Below are 18757 nucleotides of genomic sequence, written 5' to 3'. Positions count from 1 at the left end.
CTTTATACAACCAATAAAAAAATATTGAAAGTAAAAATAATACTTACCTGCTCTGTGCAGTGGTTTTGCACAAATAAGCCCTGATCCTCCTCCCCTGCCCATTCCCTCCTGCTGAGTGCCCCCACAGCAAGCAGCATGTTATGGGGGCACCCAGGCAGGCTTGCTCCCGAACCGCTGCCCTGTCTGTCTTGGTCCCGACCCCCGCTCTCTCCTCATTGGATCACTGGCTGTGATTGACGTAGCTGGAACCAATGGCTTAGGGGGCTGCTGCACAAAGAGTGTTATTTTACCTTCATGGATAGAATGCATGAAGGTAAAAAACCTTGAGCATTTACAACCACTTTAAGGGAAAGGCGGGACGATCAAAAGCAACTGGGTGATAATTAAACTCTTCGTTCATTTCCCAGGAATAAATGAGTCAAATATAAAAGCACAATATGCTATAACTCCTACTGACTTTAATAGGTCTGTCCTGGTTGATCAACCCATGAAAATGAAAGGTCCCACATATTAACAGTTAGCAGCAGAAGAGAAAATTGTGCTGAAGTTTGGTCCACAGAGTTTATGTACCTAACAGATTAACATGACATCTAGAAAGTAGGGTTGGCAAACTATTTACATGAAATCTGTGTATCCCAGAGGAATCCAGCAGTTAAATTTCTGCTTAAGTGGTTCGGTGCTTCATTGACAAGGGTTACACCATGAAGATCACACATGCTGCCCTTTGTGTTATTAAAAGGTTTCCAAGACTACTCCTACCACACACGTCTACTATTTCTAACTAAGCATAGCTTGAAATGAGAAGTTATGTTCATATCACATTGATAGGTAGGATGAGCTATAAATTATGTGTCAATAAATAATAGAGTACAGTAACTCTATCTGTTAACATTCAAGCAAATGTAGAACTCTTCCAGGACCTTCATCAAATTATTAACATGAAAAAATTAATAATTTTTCATACACTATATTGCCAAAAGTATTGGGACGCCTGCCTTTACACGCACATGAACTTTAGTGGCATCCCAGACTTAATGTGTAGAATTATATTGAGTTGGCCCACAACATATTTATATACACACTATATTGCCAAAAGTATTGGGACGCCCCTACAAATCATTGGTTTCAGGTGTTCCAATCACCTTCATGGTCACAGGTATATAAAATCAAGCACCTAGGCATGCAGACTGCTTCTACAAACCATTGTGAAAGAATGGATCGCTCTCAGGAGCTCAGTGAATTCAAGCGTGCTACTGTGATAGGCTGCCACCTGTGCAATAAGTCCATCTGTGAAATTTCCTTGCTACTAAATATTCCACAGTCAACTGTTAGTGGTATTATAACAAAGTGGTAGCAACTGGGAACAACAGCAACTCAGCCACAAATTAAAATGACAGAGCGGGGTCAACGCATGCTGAAGAGCACAGTGTGTGGAGTGGTTGGGTGGGTGGGTTGTGGAGGTTTTTTTTTTTTTTGCATGGGGGGTGTTTGGGTGATCTTGTGAGGCAGTTTGGGGGGGATTCTTTGGGGGGGGTTGTTGGGGGGTGGTGTGTGGTGCTAGGGGAGGGGGGTTGGTCCTTAGGGGTGGTGTGAGTGCGGTGGTCATGCCCCGAGGCATGCTGGGCACTTTCCCTGGGTACCATCTTGGGAGTGCTCATTTTGGAAGTCCCCTTCTGTGTGGGGGGTAGGGGGTTGTATGGTCGGGAGTGGTTCCTGGTTCTCTAATGCAATGTGCTTTTACTTTGTATGGTTAATTGATTTATAGGAAATTATGTTTTTGAGGGTAGCCTTTTAGGTGTGTAGCCTATTTTCTTTTTCTTTTTTCTTGTACTGCTCTAGGCAACTCCCTGGTCTTTCTCTTTCTTTTTGTACTTAAGGACAAACAAGGCTTTCTTTTCATGAATATTGTCTTGCAACAGTGATCTTTTTTTGCAATCCTTAAATAATTAAATGTGACAAAACATAACAAAATGCACTTTTTGTGGAGCAGTGTTAGTTCAAAAATAAATAGTGTTACTGCAATAAAAAGCGCAGATTTTATTTTGTAATTTGTCCTGTTTTAAAATGACGCTAAATGTATTATTCTTCTACAAAGCATTGCAAAGTTATTTACAAATGAAATAAAGTGAGTTTTTTTTTTTCAATTTTGCACTTTTTTAAATGTGAAATTTGCAAATATATGTTAAAAATGTAAACACATTAACAAACAATACAATTATTATTAGTTGCTAAAATAGAAACTAGCAAAAAAAAAGAAGAGAAAAATAATAATTGAACGGAGAAGGAAAATGAGGAGTTAATTAGGGCTGATAGAGTAAAACAACGGTTAATAAGAGGTTAAACAGAGGAACATTTAAAGCAGTGTTCCATGCAGTTTTGTGTTTATTAAAAGTCAGCAGCTACAAAAACTGTAGCTGCTGACTATTAATGAACACACACTCATCTGTCCCAGGGTCCAGCAATGTGCTCGCCCATGCTGTCCCTTCTCTGCCTCTTCTCTCCCCGGTGCCGGCATCACAACTGTGGGCACCATGCGCGAGTTGCACTGCACATTCTTATTGGTCTGGCAGTCTTCTGGGACCTGTGAAGGATCCCAGGAGACTGCAGGAGGAAGGAGGGGGCCAAACGTCCAGGGCAGTTCGCCACGGCGAACTGAGCCGGAAGCGGGAGCGGGTACCTGTCAAAAACAGGTATCTCCTCTCCCCCAAAAGATGCCAAATATGGCAGTTGAGGGGGGAGGGGGGAAGAGGCAAGTAAGCGGAGATTCCACTTTTGAGTTTCCCACTTTATTTAAAAAAACTTTTTTTTACTTGTCAGGTTGCTTTACCTGACTTCATCTGCAGATGAAGTTCATCTCTTTGTTCTGTAGATGAGTAAGCAGATATAAAATGAAACATTGTTTCTTTTGAGCAATGTTGTTGATTAGTTTGACAGCTGGCAGAACTTTCTCTGTGTACAGAGCAATGCCCCTTTGATTAATCAGAGCTGAATTACAGAGTACTGTGACAGGGGAGGTCCTGGAAGCAGGGCAGTCTTTCTGCTCTGCTTCCAAGATCTCCCCTGTCACAGTACTCTGCAATTCAGCTCTGATTAATCAAAGCAGTATTGCTCAAACTCCCAGATCCTTCTCCACCATTGATTCCCCCAGATGTACCCCCCCCCTAGTATGTGTGCTGCATGCATATTCTTAGCCCCCAAGTGCATAACCTTACATTTATCAACATTAAACCTCATTTCAACATAGTTGCCCAATTAAACAGTGCATTGAGGTTGACTTGTAAGTTGGAAACATCCTGTAAGGACGTTATTCCACTGCACAGATTGGTCTTCAAAGACTGAAATGGTATTTTTAATCTCAGACCCTATATCGTTTATAACTATATTAAAAAGTAAGGGTCTCAACACTGAACCTTGGGGTACACCACTGACAACCCTAGACCATTCAGAGTATGATTCATTAACCACTACTCTTGAATACGATCTTTTAACCAGTTTTCTATCTATTTACATATGGATTTTTCCAAGCCCGTGACTTTACCTTACACATTAGCCATGTGTGGGGAACTGTGTCAAAATCCAAGTATACCACATCCACCGCCACCCCTCTGTCCAAGGTTTTGCTCACCTCCTCATAAAAAGAAATCAGATTTGTTTGACAACTTTTGTCTTTCATGAATCCATGCTGTCTGTTGCTTAAAATATTTTTTTCCAGGAAGAACTCATCTATATGGTCTGTTATCAAACTCTCCAGTATCTTCCGAACTATACAAGTTTAACTAACAAGTCTATAATTACTTGGTAAAGATTTTGACCCCTTTTTAAATATTGGCACCACATTGGCCATACACCAATCCAGTGGTACTATGCCAGTCATTAAAGAGTCCCTAAAAATTAGAAACAATGGCTTTGAAATGACAGAGTTTAATTCTTTAAGGGCCCATGGGGGTATGACATGCTGTCCAGGTGCTTTATTCGCCTTTATTCTGTCTAAATATTTCTGGATCATATCAATTGTGAGCCAATGTGGATCATCTGGAGCTGTGTCAGTACCATTCCCATTATGGACAAGAGCTCCCCCATGCTCCTTTGTATACATAGAGCTGAGGAAGGTATTTAATAAATTTGCCTTCTCTTTGTCCCCAGTCACCCACTCTAGATTATTTTGTAAAGGGCCTACATGTTTGGACCGGACCTTTTTACTTTTAATATATTTGAATAATTTGAATAATTTATTGGGGTTTGTCCTGCTATCTTTTGCAGTCTGTCAATCATTTTCAATTTTTGCAGCCTTTATTTCATTTTCAATCTTTGCAACCATTTTAAATAAAACTGACTTCAAGTCAGACCTTTTTGTATGTGTGTGAGTGTGTGTGTATATGTATCTGTATATATATATATATATATATATATATTGCCAAAAGTATTGGAAAGCCTGCTTTTACATGCACATGAACTTTAATGGCATCCCAGTCTTATTTCATAAGGTTGAATATTGATTTGGCCCACCCTTTGCAGCTATAACAACTTAAACTTTTCTGGGAAGGCTGTACACAAGGTTTAGGCGTGTCTATGGGCATGCATCATGCTCTGCCAAGCCTCCATTATACAGCCGCTCTGCAACCTTGCCGCATTGCTATACTCAAGACCTGGCTAACAGCATTACATACTCTACATCATCTACCATTATCTGGGGATGCTCACCTATGTCACATCATTGACCTACCTTGAGGACTGCAGCAGATATCTACATACCCCCACAGGGTATCACAGGATTCATCTCACCCTGGATCCACGTTTGGTCGGTGGCAGGTTTGAAGCTATTTCCCCATATTTTCATATATCAATGCATATGTTGGACTACTAACAGGTCATAATCCTACTCGGCAAGGGGAGGAGCCCGAACATGGCGGCTATGGGGAGCGCGCGGCACTAGCTTCTCGCTAGGTCCCGCTTCCCGACCCACCCAGTGACCCGCACTAGGAGCCGACCCACCGGAGTCTAGAGGGCTGAAAGGTGATCCCGGAGAGCCGGAGATGGGAGCTGGTCTGAGGCCGTAGTAACACGCCGCTTCCCCCGGCGTTACATGAGTGGGAGATCCGTGCGGCTGAGAGGAGAGGTGACGCTGCGGGAGCACGTGACCAGCCGCGGAGGATCTCTGGGGGAAAGAGAAAACCGGCCGGATTCCTGATGTGACAGGGAGCCGTCAGCTCACTGTTGCCTGTACCCCCCAGCTAGCTGTCCGATCCTGGGTCAGGGAGACCCAAGAATACTAGGAGACCCATCCTGCTTCCCTAGGACGAATCCTAAGGAGAAAAGAAAAAGAAAGAAACACAGCATCGGAAACCCATAGGAATCTCCCCCCCCAGGACTGAGCAGCAGTGAAGACCCTCCACACTATCCTGGAGTCACGTTCCTGAGAAGGGAAGGGTGAGTGAGATCTGCTGGGGACTTACTGTGTTGTGGTCTCCTGAGTGACATAGGAGACCAAGGAGAGAAAGAGGGGAGGGGAGGATTCCCAGGGGTTAGAAGAGAAGAAGAAAGGAGGCCCAGGTGTCCTAGGAGAGTAAAATATATAGGAAAAGTAGCAAGCCTGTCTGTCCATAAATCTTAAAGGAGTGGTATAACCCCATCTTGAGACTATAGAAGAAAAAGGAAAGAAGGGAAAAAAAAAAAAAAAGATTTACAGAAGATATGAAGAATAAAGGTCCCAAGGGAACAGGGCTCAAAGGGTCTCAAACAGGAACAATAAAGAAATTTACATCACATGGAAATATTACGCCAGAAAGGGCCCAAGGTGCAAGCGCAAAAGGGGAAATGGACATTAGTTCAGGAAATAGTCCTAGATTATCATTGGGCATGAATAGCAGTTGTAGCCAACAAATAGTGGATGGCTTGGGAAAAAAAGAAACTGATGGTGAACTGCAAGTACCAAATAAGAAGGAGATGATCGAAATGTTTCAAAAATTGGAAAAAACGATAAAACATGAAATGACAGCTATTCGAAATGACTTAGGGCATCTGCTATCAACAATGGAAGAAACAGAAGAGAAAGTTAAAATCCAGGCCCAAAACATAGATAATCTAAGGAAAAAAATAAATCAATTGGAAAACACTCAGAAAAAATTGACCTATAGGATGGAAGCTCAAGAAAATAAAGAAAGAAGGTGTAACCTTAGAGTACGAGGAATTTCAGAGACTGCAAAAGGAGAAACACTATATGATCTAGTTAAAAAAATTCTAAACTCCATAAGAGACAGACCTGAAACAGACGGGATCAAGCTAGACGGAGTGTTCAGAATAGGAAAGTTCAAACAGGCTACTGAGAAGGATAGACCGAGAGACATAATTGTCCAGTTCCAAAAATTTGGGGTCAAAGATGAGATTTGGAAGAAGACCAAGGGAAGATCATTAATTAAGTATGGAGATTTGACTATCCAAATATATGCAGACTTAACAGCCGAGACCCTATGGAGAAGGAGATCCCTGAGACCCCTGTTGGACCAAATGAGAAAACAGAATGTGCAGTATAGATGGGGGACCTCAGCATCTCTAGTTGGCTGGAAAAATGGGGTCACAGCTTATTTGAGATTTCCGGAGGATTTAAGGGATTTTTGCGATAGACTGGATTTGCAAAGAATGGCGATAGCTGGGTGGGAAGAAGAAGATAAAGGAGATACAGATGATACAAGAAAAGAGGACTGGCAGCGGGTCGGGGGGAGGGGGAGGTAGGCCTCGGGGTTTAGGAGGGAAAGGAGGGAGAATTAAGTAGAAAATATGTTTTTTTTTTTTCCTCTCCCTCTCTCGCCCCTGGTCTCTCCCCTCCGGAAGTAGAGACCCTTCTGGAAGCTTCGGTTAAGGGAGGGAAGTATAGATTCTTGCTGAGTCTAGATGATAGAGAGAGGGGATCTGGGGGGGTCGGAGGAGAGGTGAGCCGTACATGGGCGGAGCTTACGCCCTAAGTTTTAAATCAATAGTGGAAATAGATCCACAAATGATTTTTAGGCAGGTTATAAGCCTAAAAATGGGTAGGGGAAAAAGAAGAGAGGGTGAGAGGGGAGGGGGGTGGGGGTGGGAGAGGGGGGTTGGGTGGGAGGGAGTGGGAGGAGGGGAGGTTGGGTTAATATGTTGCAAGAAAGTAGGGCTTAATAGGAGGAGGCATATTAGAGGAGAGATAGACAGAATTAAGAAGGATGGAAGAAATACAGTTTATAACATATAATGTGAATGGGTTGAACTGTCCTGGGAAAAGATTTAAGTTGTTTAAAGAGTTACATCATAGGGCAGCGTCAGTGGTATTTTTACAGGAAACACATTTTGAGATAGTAAAATGTGAAATTAAAATCCAAGTACTATCCAACATGGCATTACGCTGACTCTCCAATTAAAAGAGCAAAAGGGGTGGCAATAGGGTTGGCTAAGAATATGCGATTTGAGCTGGAGGATAGAAAGACTGATCCGGAGGGGAGATTCCTGTTCTTGAAAGGTAAATTACAGGGTATCGAGTGTACGTTAGCCAACATATATTGCCCCAACAAAAAGCCGGAGATCTATTTGAAGGGTCTGTTGAAAAAATTGATAGACTTTAAAAAAGGGCGTTTGATAGTAGCAGGAGATTTAAATCTCTGTATGGACCCACAAAAGGATGCAACCTCCCTTGTGCAGAGAGAGGGGGGTAGGTCTCTGAGAGCTTTGAAGAAGGTGATCCACGAGCACCAACTGGTGGACACCTGGAGAATAATGCATATGAAAGACAGGGACTACACCTTCTTCTCTAATGCACATGAGATATACTCGAGACTGGATTACATTTTAATAGATCATCAACTCATTGAGCTGCTGGTTAAAATAGAAATAGAGACAAGAACTTTCTCGGATCATGCCCCTGTCATAATGAAAATAGGATGGGGAGGAAGGTGGACGGGAGGTTTAGGATGGAGGTTAAATGAGGCTCTTCTCTTAGATGAGGATATTGCGCAGAAGATCAGGGAAGAGATTAAGGTATATTTCAAGGAGAATGAGACAGAGGAAGTATCGACAGCTACAGTATGGGAAAGCCATAAGGTATATATAAGAGGAATCTTGATTGCGACGGGAGCAAGGAAGAAAAAAGAAAGAAGAGAGAGGGTTAGTGGACTCCTAAAGGAAATCCTGGACTTGGAGCAGATACATTAGAAGAAAATAACAATAGAAACAAGACAGAAGTTAATGGATAAAAAAGACGAGTTAGAGAGATTGATGGAAGAGGAGAGGAGAAGAATATATAACAAAGTATTAAGTGAAAGATATAGATGGGGAGATAGACCAGGAAAATACTTAATGAGAGCCCTGAATAAAAAGAAAAACAGGAATAATATAGAAAAGATAAAAAGTCCTAAGGGGGAGTTGGTCCACTCAACTAAAGAAATTATTAAAGTATTCACGGAGTATTATAGAAAGTTGTACAACATTAGTCCCCAAGGTTCACCAAAAGAAATTAGAGAAGGTATTAACGAAAAAAGGATGATATATTTAAAAAACGCGGGATTACCAAAGCTCAGTGAAACACAATTGAACTCCTTGGACGCGGAAATCTCCCAGGAAGAAATAGAAGCAGCATTAAGAAGTACAGGGGGTGGGAAAAGCCCAGGCCCGGATGGTTATACAGTTAAGTACTATAAAAAATTTAGTGAATTACTGTTACCGAAGTTGAAGAAGTACAGTCATGGCCGAAATTGTTGGCACCCTTGATATTTCTCCAGGAAATCATGTATTTCTCACGAAACGTATTGCATTAACACATGTTTTGCTATACACATGTTTATTCCCTTTGTGTGTATTGGGACAAAACAAAAAAAGGGAGGAAAGAAAGCAAATTCGACATAATGTCACACAAACCTCCAAAAATGGGCTGGACAAAAGTATTGGCACCCTTTCACAACTGCGGATAAATAAGAATGTTACAAGCATGTGATGCTCCTGTAAACTCACCTGGGGCAAGTAACAGGTGTGGGCAATATAGAAATCACACCTGAAAGCAGATAAAAAGGAGAGACGTTCACTTAACCTTTGCATTGTGTGTCTGTCTGTGCCACACTAAGCATGGACAACAGAAAGAGGAGACGAGAACTGTCTGAGGACCTGAGAACCAAAATTGTGGCAAAATATCAACAATCTCAAGGTTACAAGTCCATCTCCAGAGAACTAGATTTGCCTTTGTCCACAGTGCGCAACATTATCAAGAAGTTTGCAACCCATGGCACTGTAGCTAATCTCCCTGGTCGTGGACGGATGAGGAAAATTGATGAAAGATTGCAACGCAGAATAGTCCGGATGGTGGATAAGCAGCCCCAAACATGTTCCAAAGACATTCAAGCTGTCCTGCAGGCTCAGGGAGCATCAGTGTCAGCGCGAACTATCCGTCGACATTTAAATGAAATGAAACGCTATGGCAGGAGACCCAGGAGGACCCCACTGCTGACACAGAGACATAAAAAAGCAAGACTACAGTTTGCCAAAATGTACTTGAGTAAGCCAAAAGCCTTCTGGGAAAACGTCTTGTGGACAGATGAGACCAAGATAGAGCTTTTCGGTAAAGCACATCATTCTACTGTTTACCGAAAACGGAATGAGGCCTACAAAGAACAAAACACAGTACCTACGGTAAAATATGGTGGAGGTTCAATGATGTTTTGGGGTTGTTTTGCTGCCTCTGGCACTGGGTGCCTTGACTGTGTGCAAGGCATCATGAAATCTGAGGATTACCAAAGGATTTTGGGTCGCACTGTAGGGCCCAGTGTCAGAAAGCTGGGTTTGCGTCCAAGATCCTGGGTCTTCCAGCAGGACAATGACCCCAAACATACGTCAAAAAGCACTCAGAAATGGATGGCAAAGAAGCGCTGGAGAGTTCTGAAGTGGCCAGCAATGAGCCCAGATCTAAATCCCATTGAACACCTGTGGAGAGATCTTAAAATTGCTGTTGGGAAAAGGTGTCCTTCCAATAAGAGAGACCTGGAGCTGTTTGCAAAGGAAGAGTGGTCCAAAATTCCGGGTGAGAGGTGTCAGAAGCTTATTGATGGTTATAGGAAGCGACTGATTTCAGTTATGTTTTCCAAAGGGTGTGCAACCAAATATTAAGTTAAGGGTGCCAATACTTTTGTCCAGCCCATTTTTGGGGTTTTGTGTGACATTATGTCATATTTGCTTTTCTGCCTCTGTTTTATATTTGTTCCAATACATACAAAGGGAATAAACATGTGTATAGCAAAACATGTGTTAATGCAATACCTTTTTTGTGTGAAATACTTGATTTTCAGGAAAAATATCAAGGGTGCCAACAATTTCGGCCATGACTGTATATGAATGATTTGGGAGGTGGGGTGGAGGGGAGGAGGGAATCCCTTCAGGCCCATGTCGTTCTCATTCATAAGGAGGGAAAAGATCCTTCTCAGTGCTCTAGCTACAGACCAATTTCATTATTGAACACTGATACCAAGTTGTACGCAAAGGTTCTAGCAAACAGGCTGAAAGATCTAATGCCTGAATGGATCCATGGAGATCAGGTGGGCTTTGTCCCAGGGAGAGAGGGTAGAGACAACGGGTTGAGAACTTTAATGCTTATTCAGAAAAGTAGAAAAGGAAAAGCCCCGGTGGTGCTCTTGTCAATTGATGCCGAAAAGGCGTTTGATAGAGTGGACTGGGGCTTTATGATGGACAACTTGGAAGTGTTGGGGATTGGAGAGAGAATGCGTGAGTGGATAGGTAAATTATATAGGGAGCCCACCACAATCATCACGGTAAATGGGGAGAGGTCGGAATCCATTGGGATGTCCAATGGAACAAGACAGGGCTGCCCATTGTCCCCCTTGTTGTACGTTTTGACATTGGAACCCCTGTTGTCAATAATAAGGAACAGTGGAGCGGTAAAGGGAAATATAGAACATAAAGTAGCGGCCTTTGCGGACGACCTATTGTTTTATGTAGGCAACCCCCGAATAACACTACCAAGTATAATGAAGACCCTGAAGGAATATGGTGAATTATCAAATCTAAAAATTAACCCAACAAAAACAGAGATTCTGAACATCAATATACCAAAGAGCGAAAAAGAAAAGCTACAAAAAGAAATCCCCTTTATATGGAGAGAAAAAGATATTAAATACCTAGGAATAAAACTAGCCACCTCATATAAACAACTGTATAGATTAAACTATATTTCTCTGATAAATGAGACTAAGGAAGAATTAAAAAGATTAGAAGGAGGAAACCCATCATGGATAGGACGTATAAACCTAGTTAAAATGGTAATTATACCTAAAATACTCTATAGATTTCAAATGGTCCCAATCAAACTCCCAGAGGCGTTTTTTAAGATAATGAGAAGAATGTTAACAAGATATATATGGAGGAATAAAAAACCAAGAATATCATACGAAACACTAAGTAGGACTAAAGAGAAAGGGGGAATGGGACTACCTGATGTCAAGAGATATTATAAAGCAGTAATTTTAGCAAGAATCTATGATTGGACATTTAACCATAAGGGAAAAAGTTGGGTAAAAATAGAAAACGAACTGAGTGGAATTAGTTTGAGTAAGATGATATGGGCTCCAGCACATTATAGAAGAATTAAAGAAAACACAAGCACTTACACTTTAAATGTTTTAAGGACATGGGATAATTTACATAAACACATGAAATGGGAATTTAACTCTATATTAATGCCTCTTGCAAACACGGAGTATTTCCCTCCAGGAAAGGATGAGATATCAGGGAGATGGTTTAAAAAGGAAGATATCCAATTGAGAGACGTATTGGTAGAGGGGGAATTGAGAACATTTAAAGAATTAAAAGAGAGAGGGGGAGATATGTTTACTAGAATAGATGAGTGGAAATATCATCAATTAAAATGTTTCATTGGAAATCTCCCAAAACCCTTAAGATTAAAAAAGGAGTGTAATATGTTTGAAAGGCTATTAGAAACACGTAGAGATGGGAAACACGGTGTTACAAAAATTTATAGAATACTCAATAGGTCATAATCAATCTAGTATGTATGATATGACTGTAGGAGGGATGTATATATTATGCATTAAGGCTGAAGATATTGGGATCAGTGCTGCTCTCCATGATTTATGATTGGTTTATCTACAATCAATATGGGTGTTTTCACATTATCCGGGTGCTCTAGAATGGCCATGTATGCAGTCTATATGGTGTAAACCCCACTACCTATAGTTCTATCACTATTATCATATATGGATCACTATATCTATACTGCACCCTAGCTGTGGACTTAACTATGAAGGGGTTTATCGTGCTTGGCCTTCATGTTATGTTTACCTGTATGCTTGAATAAGCAACACTATTCAGGCCTGCAAAGTTATTTCCATGGATATACCAGAGGAATCAATTCCATTCTACTGTCATCAAGGACACACCATTTATTATTTAATTCATATTAGCTACCTCCATTCATTATTATGCCTATATTTAGGTTAATGTTTACTTTTGTGATATATGGGATAGAGCCAGAATGTTATTTGCATGATTTGTGTGTCCTCCTTTAATTTAATTTCTTCACAGTTTTTTTCTGGTATCCTTTCCTTTTCCTGGATCATATATACCATCTATAGACCTATTATCTTCTTATCAGATGTCGGGACTGTCACGTGCACGGCGTCACTTTGGATGACTATGTCATTCTCTTCCTTATTGTCTCCCTTAGTGAGGTATTCCTTTCTATTTTTGTTTTGTTCAAGCATTTTCCATTATCTGCGCTTTTTACTGCAATAAATGTTTTGTAATTTTCTATTAAGAAGCTGCAGTTTGTCTTCATTTGGACCCTCTTGACCTAGGGGTCCTCTATCCCAGGTTTTTGTCCTTTTTCTCTTATTAGTATGGTTTGGGTCCCGAGGACACCACATGGTTCACTCCATGTGAGTCTATGTGAGTCGGACTTAGTTATTGGGGTCACCATTATTTATTTATTTTTCATATTTTTGAACCCCCCTTTTTTCTCCCCTCTTTGATTGAATATTCATTTCAGTCCGTTACCAAGAGTGTCCCAGGTTCATTTTATTTTTTCATATACTGTTACAGGGCGGCAGGGGTGTGCAATATCACATATATACAGTGGCAAGAAAAAGTATGTGAACCCCTTGGGATTACGTGGAGTTTTGCATGAATTGGGCATAAAATGTGCTCTGAACATCATCTAAGTCACAACAATAGAAGAACACAGTCTGCTAATACTACACAAACATAATACTACACAAACATTAGATGTTGCCATGGTTTAATTGCACATAACATGTAAACATTCACAGTGCAGGGAGGAAAAAGTATGTGAGGCCCTAGCTTAATGACTTCTCCCAGAGCTAATTGGAGCCAGGAGTGAGCCAACCTTGACTCCAATCAGTGTGATGATATTGGATGTGTTGCTGACAGCTGCATTCCCTTAAAAAACACACACCTGTTTTGGGTTTACTGGTTTGAAGAAGCACTGTCTGATGTGAACCATGCCTCGCAGAAAAGAGCTCTCAGAAGACCTACGATCAAGAATTGTTGACTTGCATGAAGCTGGAAAGGGTTACAAAAGTATCTCCAAAAGCCTTGATGTTCATGTGTCCACGGTAAGACAGACTGTCTACAAATGGAGAAAGTTTAGCACTGTTGCTACTCTCCCTAGGCGTGGTCGTCCTGCAAAAATGACTGCAAGAGCACAGCGCAGAATGCAGCATGAGGTAAAGAAGGATCCCAGAGTGTCAGCTAAAGACCTACAGAAATCTCTGGCACATGCTAACATTTTTGTTGACACATCTGCAATAAGGAAAACATTAAACAAGAATGGAATACATGGGGGGACACCACGGAGGAAGCCATTGCTGTCCAAAATGAATATTGCAGCACGTTTGAAGTTTGCAAAAGAGTACCTGGATGTTCCACAGCACTACTGGCAAAATATACTGTGGACAGATGAAACCAAGATTTCATGTGTGGAGAAAAAAAGGCACATCACACCAACATCAAAACCTCATCCCCACTGTAAAACATGGCGGAGGGAGCATCATGGTTTGGGGCTGCTTTGCTGCCTCAGGGCCTGGACGGATTGTTGTCATTGATGGGAAAATGAATTCCAGAGTTTATGAAGACATTTTGCAGGAAAACGGACGACCATCTGTCCGCCAACTGAAGCTCCGCAGAGGATGGGTGATGCAACAGGACAATGACCCAAAGCATACAAGTAATTCAACAAAACAATGGCTGCAAGAGCACAGAATACGCCTTCTGGAGTGGCCCAGTCAGAGTCCTGACCTTAACCCGATTGAAATGCTGTGGCATGACCTTAAGAGAGCGATTCACACCAGACATCCCAAGAATATTGCTACACTGAAAGTTTTGTGAAGAGGAGTGGTCCAAAATTACTCCAGATCGTTGTGCAGGTCTGATCTGCAACTACAGGAAACGTTTGGTTGAGGTTATTGCTGCCAAAGGAGGGTCAACCAGTTATTAAGTCCAAAGGTTCACATACTTTTTGCTCCCTGCACTGTGAATGTTTACATGTTATGTGCAATTAAACCATGGCAACATCTGATGTTTGTGTAGTATTATATTCAACAGACTGTGTTCTTCTATTGTTGTGACTTAGATGACATTCAGAGCACATTTTATGCCCAATTCATGCAAAACTCCACGTAATCCCAAGGGGTTCACATACTTTTTCTTGCAACTGTATATGTGTTTTTGCATTTACGGGTAGAGGGCATGCGCGTGCCATGCGCACTCCCTACCTGCGCTTGTCAATCACCCGTGCCAACGCCCTGTGATTACCAAGCATCTCCCATGGGGAGGAGGCCTGTTATGTTTACTAACAGTTCTCCTCCCTGTCAGCACGTCTACACTGCTTTGAATGGCTGTGCACAGCACAGCCATCCAGAGCAGTGTGATTACAGTGAAGCACACTGACATGGCCCCCTAGTAAAACACTCCCAGCACACAGTTAACACTTTGATCTCTCCTCATGTTAACCCCTTCCTGCCCAGTGCCATTAGTACAGTGTCAGTGCTTTTTTTTAGCACTGATCACTATATTGGGGTCACTAGGGATGTCAGTGACACCAAGTCAGTTCCCCCCAGTGCCAGAATGCCCACTGCAGTCCCGCAGTCCTGCTATAAGTCGCTGATTGTCGCTGATTACTAGTTATAAAAACAAAATTCCAATATCTATACTGCCATTTGTAAACGCTATAACTTTCATGTAAACCAAATAATTTACATGTATTGGGATTTTTTTTAGCAAAGACAGAATACATTTGGCCTAAATTTCTGACGAAATTAGATTTTTTAAGTTTTTTTACTGGACATGTTTAATAGCAAAAAGTAAAAAATATTGTTTTTTTTCTCAAAATTGTGAGTGTTTTTTTGTTGTAGCGCAAAAAATAAAAAACACACAAGCAATCAAATACCACTGAAAAAACTCAACTTGTGGGAAAAAAATTACGTAAATTTTATTTGCGTGCAGTGTTGCATGACCGCGCAATCGTCAGCTAAAGTAATGCAGTGCCACAATGCAAAAAATGGCCTAGTCAGGAAGGGGGGTAAATCACATCAGAGTCACAACAGCTACTATTATTTCCCTACTCATATATTAGGCAGTTTCTGTACATTACTTTCCTAACTGTAGTGCAGTCCAAGCTAATAGCTTGATACAAAAGTAAAATGTTATTCTTAAATTACATCCTGCCAGTAGAACTGATATTTTTTTTCCACTTTGCTGCAAAAGGTGAAGTCACAATTGGTACAAACCATAAAACCCTACTGAAGGTGCTTACACTAGTCAGCTTTAATTCAAATGACTTGAATATTTATTTAAAAAATAACTCCTTAAAGTGTGTTACCTCTTTAAGTGTTACTTAAAGCCCAACTCTGGAAAAAGTGATTAAGGGTTAACGGTTCATTTAGGTCTATGGGGGATTAGAAGCACTTACCTGATCTTTGCTCCCCCAACAGATAGTGCTCCCTTATGCTCTGATGGTAAATTATTCCTTGGCATTTTTGCAATCTAACATCGTTGTTGGACCACTGAAGCATGGGGGAGAAGATGCTGTGAGGACCAGTCTAGGAGCAGAGGATCAGAGGATCCGATCGGCTAATCTACTTTTCCATGCCTTCTAGACCTATGTGAGCCATCAATCTTTGCAGTGTGGGCACTACCCCACTGCAAGGGAGCATTTTCAAGTTTCTGGGCTCTCAAGATCAATTAAAACTACATGTCCATCTATGACTACACTGACAATGCTGTTGTGTGATTTCACTGCAGAATGACCAGGACTGTCATCTGTTAAAGATAGTAGAAAAACAAAACCTGCTTTATAAATACTAACGACAATCTTCAGAATATGTTATTTTTAAATTCTTCTACACTTAGGCCTCATTTACATGGACGTACCTATTCCTAACTGAACGCAGACAGTGTGTGTGGGACGTGCACGGGGCGGACTGACAACTCATGGGGCTCCCGGGCAATAGGGGATCATGGGGCCCCTGTGTCCTTGCCCAAACTCAAAAAAGCCTATGAAAAAGGTACCAGGGGCATCTCATGGGGCCCCCTACTGACCCGGGCCCTTGGGCAGTGCCCAAGTTTCCAAATATCTGCCTCTGGTTTCAGTCCGCCTCTGGACATGCACTCACACTGATATGGCTGTTAAATTGGAACCAGCACTGTACATGCTCCCGCTGTGCTCAAATAAACAAGAATGGGACTGCCTGCATAGATTATGCACACCTGTGCATCCTGGTAGGTAGGTACGCCCATGTGAATGAGGCCTTACACAGTAAATCCCCAGGCATGATGCCCCCTTCCATGAGAGTGCTGATTAACATTGCAGCAAAGAGCAAAGAATATGCCCCTGTGAGTGTTCCTCATTCTTAGGCCCAAACTGATATGCCAGTCAAAGGGGTATAGTTAAAAATCTATTATCTGTAATACTATTGAAAATAAATTTGTTCTGAGGGAGGTTAAAGGATACTTTCTATTTACCTTCACTTACCAACTTAGTATTTTATATACGTGTAGTCTGATGATGGTCATCCTATGTATTTGAAAGTATTTTTGTAATGTGTGATGTGTCACTCATCAAAGGCGAACCAGGGTAACAAAAGGAATCATTATTAGCAACTATTGGTAGCAGTCATGTATACACTTAATGACAAATCAGTTCCCTAAAGCAGAGGGGAAATTTCGATCCAAGTCATTGTGTGGATGAGAAGAAAGTTTACAGTTGGATGGAATTATGCTGTTTGTAATGGTGATGGAAACCCACAAGGGCAGGATGTTGTTGAAGCCCCCTGACACACAACCTCACCTGAGACTACACTTATACGGGCTTATAGGGGCGACCAGTTGGTTCTAAGTGCTGCCTGCATGTGAACAGCAACAGCTGTCAGCGACAGGTTTCAGATTTGTACTCAGTAGAAATCAATGGCTGATGTTGCCGATGTTCACATGTAATGGCTCATCTGAGCACTCAGATGTGAATAGGGCCTCAGATTTACCCTAGATGCAAACAGTGTGCATCCAGAGTTGGCATTTCTGTGGAATTCTGAAAACACAAAAATTGTTCACAGCTAATCAGCCAGTTTGTATGCTGCCATAGCACAGAATGTTGCTGCGTCCAGAATATTAGCCACTTCTGAATGCAGCAAACTATGCACCCCCATCGCCTGTGAGAATGTAGCCTTAAGAAACATTCTTTTTTCTTCCAAACATTGTATCAAAATCCTATAAACAAGTAAACATGGTTTAAATTTATATGTGATTATTATAATTAATACTGACTTTTTCTTCCACTAGACTTCTGCCGATGAACTTTAAGTTAAAAGGGGGAAGTAAATCAGTAGATATTGACCCACAAAACCACAAAGTGCCTCCTGGAGAGTGAAATCCATACTGGTAAACATTCCTTTGTGATTAAGTCACTTTCACCTAGGGCATGCTTACATTTCCATAGACTCAGTACACAGCAAATGAACAATGCACTTAATAAGGGACAGATTTTTTCTAGCCTTGTGAGTCAGCAGTCCAGTTTGGCTGATGGGCGCAAGTTATAATACACAACAAACCAGTTCCAACCATTGTCCTCAGTTGTTGTTGGGACAGAAAAGGTTTCTAAGCACAGTATATAAAAAAATAACAAACACAAGTTATTGTCAGTGGCTACCAAGTTACAAGGTTGTTTTTTGTAAGGCTGCATGCATCTCATGACTGTATAATACGACTTTATTTATACTGCTTTCATCTGCTGAGATAAACCTAGCCTGGTATTTCTGGATTTACGTAATATGATCACTGACAATCAGTTGTTATCTGTTTTAACATGTCAGTGTGTCACCTGACAGTTAAATAAACTGAAAAAAAATTGTAATTATTCAGATGTTTAAAGTTTTTGTCTACCCTAACTTTTTTCTCTGTGTAGTTTTGGCATTTCTCCCAACTGCCCCGATTTGGAGGGACTGTCTCTTTTTTTAGAAGAAAGTCCCTCTGTCCCTCTTTCCTCATCATCTGTCCCTCATTTTGGCCTGATGCATATACCTCTATAATAATGCACTATTTATCTATCAAAAGAGCTTTACAATGCTAAACCTTTCGTTCATTTTTTTAAACCTTTTACATTTGCAAATGTCAAAAGCTAGTATGAAGGAATTTGGGTGCAGGGATGCACAGGATACCTTTGCTGCCATTATGCTCTTGCTGGGTGTCATGTGCATCCCTGTGCCTTTAT

The sequence above is a fragment of the Staurois parvus genome, unplaced genomic scaffold, assembly GCF_062004578.1.
Source record: "Staurois parvus isolate SC_StPar_1 unplaced genomic scaffold, SC_StPar_1.0 ptg000356l, whole genome shotgun sequence".
NCBI lineage: Eukaryota > Metazoa > Chordata > Amphibia > Anura > Ranidae > Staurois > Staurois parvus.
This window is presented reverse-complemented; position numbering follows the sequence as displayed.